This window comes from Chanos chanos, chromosome 3 (genome assembly GCF_902362185.1).
Source record: "Chanos chanos chromosome 3, fChaCha1.1, whole genome shotgun sequence".
NCBI classification, from domain to species: Eukaryota; Metazoa; Chordata; class Actinopteri; order Gonorynchiformes; family Chanidae; genus Chanos; species Chanos chanos.
In genome coordinates, this window is record NC_044497.1 from 54,627,834 (window position 1) to 54,637,500 (window position 9,667).

The 9,667-nt window shown below is 46.0% G+C and overlaps 1 protein-coding gene across 1 annotated transcript in view; it reads left to right on the top strand.

The window, feature by feature from the left end:
• The window catches only part of ttc28 (tetratricopeptide repeat domain 28), a 152,234-nt gene that overhangs the window by 93,746 nt on the left and 48,821 nt on the right, over positions 1 to 9,667 (top strand). The window lies entirely within an intron of this gene.

Consider the following 9,667-nt stretch of genomic DNA (forward strand, 5'->3'; position numbering starts at 1 on the left):
AAAAAAAAAGTCGGGAAATTATAGCGACACGTCGGCTCGGCGCTGGTGCCAAATGAACCGTGAATTTCGGCGACACTGACGCCTCTAATTGATGAAGGAGACACTCAGGGCCGGCCGTTTGTCCGCGGCTGGCGTCTGCGCGCCGGAGTCGTGTTTCCCTCACGGGTCTTTGTCGGGAAGCTCGTCTGCCTGGGCTGGAGCGGATTATGCTCTCGGCCCGCGATGACTAAAAGCCATTTGAATCTGCCCCCGCTGTCAGGGCCCGACGGCACCACCTGCAAATGAATGACCGTCTGATGGAGCGGGTCAGCAGAGCCCAGCTGAGCTCAGACGTGACTACAACTGCCCTGTGCCCCCCCCACACCCACCAATCATAATCATAACCATAACCATAACCACCATCAATCATATTCATCACCAATCATAATCATCGCCAGAACCATAACCATCATCAACGGCCTGCACTGATCACAGATACACTGTGTTTTTAGTGCCTTTGGTCCAGCATAATTGCGGATGATGTGAAATGCATGTCTTCATGCGTGCATGTAGTACAGCAGTCTGTTTGGACATCATGATAGTTAGAAATCTTTTTTTCACACCAATCTTTGTCATATTTAATATTATTATTATTGTTAGTAGGAGTAGTAATAGCATTAGCAGTAGCCAGAAACTGCAGTAGGCAGTCATTTCCCACATTTAAATGATTGCTTTTCTTAAATGTAGTATTTACATATGGATGTCTTATATAAATATATATAGATATATATTTGATGTCTACAGTTAGAGAGAGTTGTGGAGTTTCAGCATGTTGGTATGTATCTAATAAAATGGGGTGAGTAAGCTGTTAAAAGGAGAGGGGCACAGCACTGACGGCACAAGGCTCCGCTCCCTCTCTCATCTGACTGTGTGGCCCGTGACATCATAGACTGATTTTTCGGCGGGAGGCCGAGCCGTGTCGTTACTGCGGTAATGATTAGGGCCAGAGCCCGGCTCTGATGGGGCCTCCGCTCCGCATGCATACATCTGCTCCTCTCGCCTCCTCCTCCTCCTCCTCTCTCGCTTAACGTCAAAGGAAACGCCTGCCATATTGGGGAGTGTTAGGGAGCGTGGGTGGTGGGGGGTTGGTTGGAAGGAAGGAGGGGTGGGGTGTTTCCGTGCTGAGTTCAGCACATTCGTCGGTTTGTCAGCACGCTTGCGTTTCTCTCAACTAACTATCCCCGTGCGGTCGGACCACAAAGAGAATTCAGATTCGGTCTTTAGCCTCAGGGCCCCCAAGTCTTGAAAATGATGGAGGAAACCCAACCGTCTTCAGTCTTTCATGGATTCCTTTTAAGCCTCTGTGCTATCAGCATGTCCCGTTTACTTCTGAGACACACACACGCACAAAAAAAGGCAAAAGCTGGAAGGTGCTTTTTTTTTTTTTTTTTTTTTTTTTTAGCAGAAAGAATTTTTCCAGTGAAACAATTTTGCAGACATAGTAAACTGCACATTCTTTTTTTTTTTTTTGGTCTCCTTTCTGGAATCGGAAACGCGACCTGAATTAATCGTAGTGCAGCGAGTTGCGGTGAAAAACGTAGCCTGGATTTCTGCCTTAGGCGTTAGGTGTCATTGAGTTTCACTCGAGATGAAATAAGGGGGGGGGGTTTTTTGTTTTGTTTTTTTTTTTTTTTTTTTTTTTTTGGTCGTTGTTGTTTTTGTAGGTGCTTGAGGTGAATGCTGGTCTGTTTTCGGCTTTGATGGTGTAGAGCTATGAGATGTCTCTGCAGTAAAAGAAAGCTCTTGCTTGTTTGGCGACTCTTTATATGGCTACATAATGACACGTTTTACTGTTTGTATTGTAATGACAGAAAAAATATGTATGTATGCTGTATGTGTGTGGCCAGCACAATGACACGAGCAAAAGACGCCATGTTCCACAACCTAAAATATATGTTAGAAACGGTAAAGAGACCAGAAGCTGTCTGTAATGTTCCAAAGAATATGTCATAGTACAAATATGGTTGTCAGATCTTTCTGCTGTGAATTGAATTGTAGCTCTCGTGTGTGTACATCTGATCCTCTATGTGTGAATAATGATGTGAGTGAGGTTTTGAGATGTCCTAAAATGGCTGTGTTTTCAGACCAAAGGGGTGCGGGGTGGGTGAGGGGAGGGGGGGCATTGAAATCTCACGCTCTCGGCCAACAATGACACCGGCTCTCCGCTGCTCTGACGGCCAATCAGTCTCCGTCTCCCGTCGGTTGGACCTGAATGTCCTGGCAGCATGTCACGTGTGATGCCTCAGCTTGGTTCCCACAGCTGTCCGATGACCTTCATCCCTGTCCACTTCTCTCTCTCTCAAAAAAAAAAATATATATATATATACGTATGTATATATACACACACACACACACTCCTACACCACATCAGTAGCCTCAGCCAAAATGTTACTTATGCATCTCACAGCCCAATTACGTCTGTACCTGTCAGCTCTGTGTCTCTGTAACTGTCTACCCCTCCTCTCCACCCCGCTGCCCCGCCCCGTCTTGTCCTTCACACGACCACTGCTGTCCCAGAGCAAGGTGACGCGGCTCCGGAAGGTCGTAAAAGGAAAACGCGCGTTTTCCCTCTCAGGCCGCCGGACCCGGCAGAGCGAGACGTTGACGCGGAGGGGAAAACGTACGCGTGACCGACGCGGACGCGCTTCCCTGTTCAGGTTCAGGTCGTATTGTACGCACGGTCTACCTGACGGTAGCGTGATTGGCACCGCGGAATAGCTTCACTCCCACTTCATCATTAACGCGCGCGGGCCAGTCAGGCATCCCCTGTTGGAATCCTCACATTAATGGAATTGTGCTGTCAAGGGAAACATGCCCTTCCTCCTGTGTTTTGTCTATGAAGACAAAGCTCTTGACATTCTAATTTTCATCTCAAACGACCTGTAGGTATAAATTTTTAGCTGAACGTGTGATGGAGGGAGGGAGGGAGGGAAGGAGGGAGAGAGGGGAGAGAGAACTGGGAGCAAAAGGAGGAGGTGAAAGAGCCGAGGACGCCCGTGAAGCTTGTGAAGACGTTTGCATTATGGAGAACCGGAATATTCCTCAGTCGGTCTCTGGAGACGGAGATGTTTGCCTGTGGAAGGCTGGGTTCTCCTGACTTCCATCACCATCCCTGCGCTAACCCTCATCCCTCTCTGCTCTTAACACCATTAAACCCAACCGTGGTGTGATGAATGACTTTTAATAAAGCAAAGAGAGTTGTTACTTGTCCAGATCAATCTTTTATTCATTCATTCATTCATTTATTTATTTATTTTATTTGATATTTCCCTCTTAGTTGTCTCGCCAGGCAATTGTCACATGTAATTGCTGAAACCCCTTGTTGTATGAAATGAGGCTTTTTTTTCTTCTGCACAAAAAACCCCCCCAAAAAACCAAAAAAAAAACCCAACTGAACCTGAGGTGGCCTCAATTTCCTACTCCAGCGCCCTCCATGCTGCGCCTCTCAGCCGCTGGGGACAGCTCGGCTGGATGTAGCCAGTAATACGGGCCCGTCACGGGGGGCCAGGGACCCTCCTGTAACTCACCACACACACACACACACACACACACACACATACACACACCACTGTGGGGTGGGTGGACGTGTCCTATGAGTCTCCCGGTGACCGCAGTCTGAGAACACAAATATTGTATTGAGATCTGTTTCACTGCTTATTACACCAGGAAAGAGACCCCCCACCCCCCGACCGCCCCCAACCATATAACTGCCCCATGGGAAGCATTCGATGCAGAACACGGAGATGAGCACACACTGTGGCGTGTGCCGGAGTGCGTGTCACCATGGCGATATTCCTTTTTGTCAGACAGCAGAGTGGGAGGGGTTGTAGAACTGCATTGGCCTCATGAGTGGATGAACGGTGACTCCAGAGAGAGCTGGCCTTTCGGGACTGTGGGCGAGAGGGGGGGTTGGGGGGAGGGGGGGGGGGCTTAAGATGATTAAACAGAGGCCGGTGGAGTGAACTGAGTAGCAGCTTTCCATAAAATTTATATTTTTAGTGTTATGTGGTAGCCTTGGTGATTAATTTGTGTGCGTGTGCATGTGTGCGTGTGTGTATGTGAGAGAGAGAGAGTGAGTGTGTCTGTTTGTAAGACCACAGTCTTGGAACACTGGGTCTTGTGGATCACGTGACTGACTACCTCCAGCTGGCTTCGGAACACACTCATTTGTCCCTCTTGGAAAGATTGCAAAGGCAACTACAACCAGATTAATGACGTTTGATTAGCTTCCCACGGAAACACAGATTAATATTCATGCAGATTAACTGTGTTATTTTGGGCATAGATTTCCTGTGCCGAACAGTTGGGTACAGCAGTTTCAATTACGGTTTTGTTGTTTGGTTTTTAATGGCTTAATCTCGCTGCAGGTGGACTGCAAAAGGCAGCTACGTTTAACTGACTCTCTGAGGATCAGTCTGGTACATTTACATATAGAAAAGAAAACATGTACCTCATATATCAGCCCACATGTAGGCCTACACACACACACAACTTTCATAGTGAAGTCGCAACTTAGATTTTTTTTTTTTTTTTTCATTGTTATGTTGTATTCTGTTTCAAATTATGATAGAATGCTTTGGTTCAGCTGTGCTCTGAACTTTCTTGAGCTAGTTTTCCCAGAAAGATCTAGAAATGTTGTTCACAGACCAGGACAGAGTGAGCTTTCGTGTTTCGAGTTGGTAAAAACTTGGATTCTGAAGTGAACCGTGTGGAATTAGCGGTTCTATTTTTAGGACGGTGCATGTGTTGTGAATTAAGAGTGCATTTATCTGGTAATCGCCTGGGAGATCTAAGCATGTGCGTTCCAAACAACCTGGAAACAGCCGTGCCGCACAAATGACCAAAACACGAAGGGTGCTTATAAAAACCTGTCCCAATTCTCATTGCCATTACAATCTTTCCATTCCTCGCTTTCTCGTCATTGCAATACACTGTTTTCCCACCGATAACAAGTAGGCCCCTGCTTGTTCAGCTTGTTATTTACTTATTTATTGGAGTGTATTTGTTTTCAAATTACTTCCCGATGTGTGGGTTCATGTACATTAAAACTTAACACACTGCGTGAAACTATCTTTTTTTTTCAGACTATTACAGTCCTACAGTAACGTTTCCCCGCCGAGTTAAGACACTGCTGTTGCGTATGAACGAAGCAGTTGGGTCTGATTACATTTCGTTAAACTGTTGGCTTACGCATTACCCTCAGAACAGAGCTCTCTTCTACTCATCAAAGCTGAGGTTATCAGCTTGGCAGAGAAATGTTTGTAATAAAATTACATCAGTTTGGCTCTTTCCCGCATATGTCTCGCGAAGGTTTGCGTCTGCGTTTTCCCCGAGGTAGTGTTGCGTCAGTGCTGAACAAGGACTGTGAAATAGGCGTGGGTCTTTGTAGTCCAAGAAAGGCTTTGAAATTTGTTTGTCTTTATAAAGACGTTGCCATTGTTTATCATGGCAGTGCTCGTTATTAAAGTTAATTAAGACTAATCAGCTAAATGAAGTGTAAGGATCCGTTCTTTGTGACGCAGATCTTTTTCTCCGGAAGACGGTTGATTAATGTCTTTGGGATGTCAGTCTGCATTTACAGCAGGGACGTTTTTGGCTCGAAGCAGGAAATGTACCTACACATTGCTTAGTTTTGATAATGACTACGATAATCGCTTTTATCCGTCAGTTGTAAACGTGGTATTTTATTGCCATACCGTTGGTGCTGTCTTTGCTCTCCTAAGTTCTTTTTAAATTCTTACATGTTTTGCTCGGCATTTATATTTAATCAGATGTGGCGGTGAGTACTTTCTCAAGGAATGTAATATGTATCTTCAAACGAAACGTGAGCGTTAGCTGCTTTGCGGGGAAACGGTGAAAAACTTCAGTCAAAAGTGAAGGGGTTCTTTATAGTGGAAACTGCAGGCCCTCCAGGCTCCCTTTAAGATAGTTTCCTGCCGGTCTTTCTTTTCAGCTCTTAGCACATAAATCGAATCATCACAGAACTTAGAATCTGGTCGGCTCCACATCAGCATCACGCTGATTCGAGAGCCACTGGAACGTTAACCGCGCGAAGGTCAGAGTCTGTTCCGCCTGCCCTGAGGGAGTGAAGGAGAAGGTTAAGGTTTTTGCTCAGACTGCTCAACTGACATGTTTGTCTTAAAAGCAGTAGGCTACTCTACTGTGACCAGGCTGACTTGCGGTTCAGCATTCTGAGTGTATCCTGATCGTGAGACACGGAATCCAAAAGGTGAAAGTCATTGTGTGACTCCCGGAGTGCGCGGCTGTGTTCATGTGTATGTACGTGCGTGTGCGAGCGCGTGTGAGCGTATTTGTGAAAAGTAACATGGCTCAAGCTAGGGGTGTTTGCACATCTCTGACTGAAATTAAAAAAAAAAAAAAAAAATCAATCTGATGCTCAACCCTACACCCTTGGTCGAGAGTATCACCCTGATATATCTAAATATCAATCTGCAGCCCTGTTTTGCTCCAGATTTACAGTATGTTCAAAGTGGTGGTGTATTTTGCCTTCCTCTACTCAAGCCAGACAGTTTTGCTCAGCTGCCATCTGGTCATGATTAATGTAAGTAACAATAAGTAATTGGAGCATCTGCTAATTCACAGTAGTACTGCGGTGCCGTGAAGGAAGCCAGAGGTACAGCCCAGATGCGTACACTAACATGATGGATTTAGACCAGTTAGGAGAGAGCTCCCCATGCCAGCTTTTTGAGAAATCATTAACGCTAAATTCATTCTCTCTGTTAATCTACATAAAATACACGTGTCTGTGGAATGCTGCAGCAGAGATGCTGATCGTCAGAAGAGTGTACGAGTTATAATTAATACGCAAGTATCATTTACAGTAATGCTATTCATGTGATTGCCTTCAGATATAGCTGATGATTAATGTGAAAAAGTCATAGATTTGTGAGGGTTTACCTCCATAAGTGCGAGAATTCAGTAATGAACCGAAAAGCCTGCTCAGAGAGCGTACCATAACGGTATAGATGGTTGCTAGATGGTTGTTGGTTCGAATCCCAGGCGCGTCACTGAGGAACGTTAACTCAGAGCTGAAGGGTTGAACTGAAGGGTTCTGAGGTGTCTGGCTTCTGCTGTGGTGCTTTGGAACAAAGCTTTTAACCCCGTGGTACCTCAGCAGTAAGTCAACATGCCCCCCCCCCCTCCCCCAACACACACACACACACACACACACACCCTCCCATCTCTCCTCCTCGTCTCCTTCTCACCCCCGTGCAGCATCCCTGAGAAAGAGCAAGTGTTCTCATGTGCACCCGTCCTCCGGTTAAACAAAAAAAAAAAAGGAAAAAAATTGCATGCCATCATCTGAGATCTTTATCATGTCTAGTATCTCGCTAACTTGAATAGAACAGTAGTCCCCCCCCCCCCCCCGGCGTGTTTCATCCCCGTCATTGTGAGGCATGCCGTTACTGTGACAGACTCTGAATGCAGAGTGAGGAGCATTGATTACGCCTCTGAAGAATGACCTTTTCCAGGCACTTCCGTGCAGTTTGATGTGGCCTGCCAATCGATCGCCTCTGGCAATCAGGAAAGAAGCTCTCCTCTGCTTGCACAACAAATAACTTCACACAGTCGCTGCACTGTATGTATGTATGCGCCTGTATCCGCTTAGGTTGCGTTCTCTCTCCTTTTCCGGCCGCTTGGTACCATTAGCATAGCATCTGCGTTTGATGAGCTTTAGTCTGTTCGAACTGAAAAGATAATACGATGATTTTGTGACGCTCATATTTATGAAATTCAGCTTAAAAACCGCTCATGTTAGTCCCTACCTGTTTGTCTGGATCCATTTGTCTTTTGTGTCGTAAATGTATTGTAGGCCCAGCATGGAATCCAACGTTTGGGGGGGGGGGGGGGGGGGGGGTAGGTGTTGCCAGGCAGGCGTTGCTAGGCAGTCAGTGACTCGGGGAGGGGGCATAGAGTGTACCTGCTGTCAGGAGCTACTGTCTGTTTTGGGGCATTATTTTCTACCTGATGGGGGTCCAGATGTAAAGCTGCAGACACACACATTGACACAATCGATGCTACGTCCGCCAGCGTTCCTCTCGTTTTTCCTGTTGTGTAGACGAGCGAATTGGATCAGTCGAGTGGAACTCACGTTGTTTTTGTCTCCTTTATATTCCCCCTCTTTTCCGTGCTTTCATTGTTACTTTAAAAACCACCTGAACTCGACGGTGTTTGCAATTGTGTGCCCGAAATGTGCTTCAGGATTCAAAATCGAAATCGTCATGCAGTGACTATGTCACAACACCCAGTCTGTACTAAATGAAAAATCTTACCGTTTGTCTTTTCTTTCGTGGTACGAAACAGAACTAAAATACAGCATTGTCTGCATCTCTAAGGTGTTCAGTCCAGAGAACAGCGGTGTAGTGATGAGAGCAGGCTCAGAGAAAGAGAGAGAGAGAGAGTGTGTGTTGTGTTGTGGTGTGATCTGTTCTCTGGGTGTTTGTGGGTGTTGTACTAAGCTGTCAGGGCTGAAAAGACAGGTGACAACACAGCAAGGATACGGTGCTGTGCTGAACAGTTGGTCTTTCCATATGCCATCCTTACCCCCCTCGGTTTCCTTATCCAGCTCACCTCCTCATCAACTTCACAGCACAACACAAAGGAACAGACTCTAACGGCTCCTACTGTCTGATCTCCATTACCTCTTATATGATTTCCCTTTGTGGAGTTGCGTATTGCAGGCTACGCATGTTTGTTAGCTTTATGAGTGTGAATGTAACACATAATTAAGCCACAATGGATAAAAGTGTAAACTCACAAAGTGCAGGGGATGAAAGTGCGGAGCCCTTGCTGTGGCTATCGGAAAATGAGGATATTTCGTCGGACAGCGGCACTGCGGCGGGCTGAGACGCGGCCTGCGGGGGGAAATTCACAAACGGACCAATTAGTGGCTTGGAAATGGTGGACACGCAAGTGGGAATGCCATAACAAGGTTGACTCTGTCAGTTAATCCAATTACCAGTTGATCTAAGACTAAAGATTTCATATTAGCATCGGCTGAAATGAAATGGTGAAGATTTGTGTGCGCGTGCGTGTGTGTTTGCGTGTGTGTGTGTGTGTGTGTGTGTGTATCTGTGTGTATGGGCAGAGGTCTGTTGTGTTTGTCTGTTTTATTTTTCAGTTTAACTGTATTATCAGACACAGGCTGACCTTCTTTCACGTTGAAGGAAAAAATTTTGTGGCAAATACGTTTAAACATGACATTAAACAGATTGAGTTTCGGCCATCTGCAAGCCATCTACAGTGTCTTTGTCCTGTCATTGTACTCCGATGGCAATTATTCGGAGAGCAGTACACTTCGACGCACTCTGAAACGTCTCTTGCGCTTGGGAGCCGAGCGTCAGCGTGCAGGCCTTCTCTTCCAGCCAAAGCATTGAGGCGTACACAGAGAGAGGCAATTAATATTGAACCGACCACGGTGGCCTGCAAGTCTCTATAATAACACAGTTAGAGCGAAAGGTTAATGTGTTGAATCCAATCTCCATCTCCATTCGTTTCAATAGAGCTGTCCGGAGAAAAAAAAAAAAAAGAGAGAGAGAGAGAGATGTCTCTGTAATCAAAGGCTGGGTGCCCCTCCCGCCAAAACGAAATTAATTACAATGGTCTT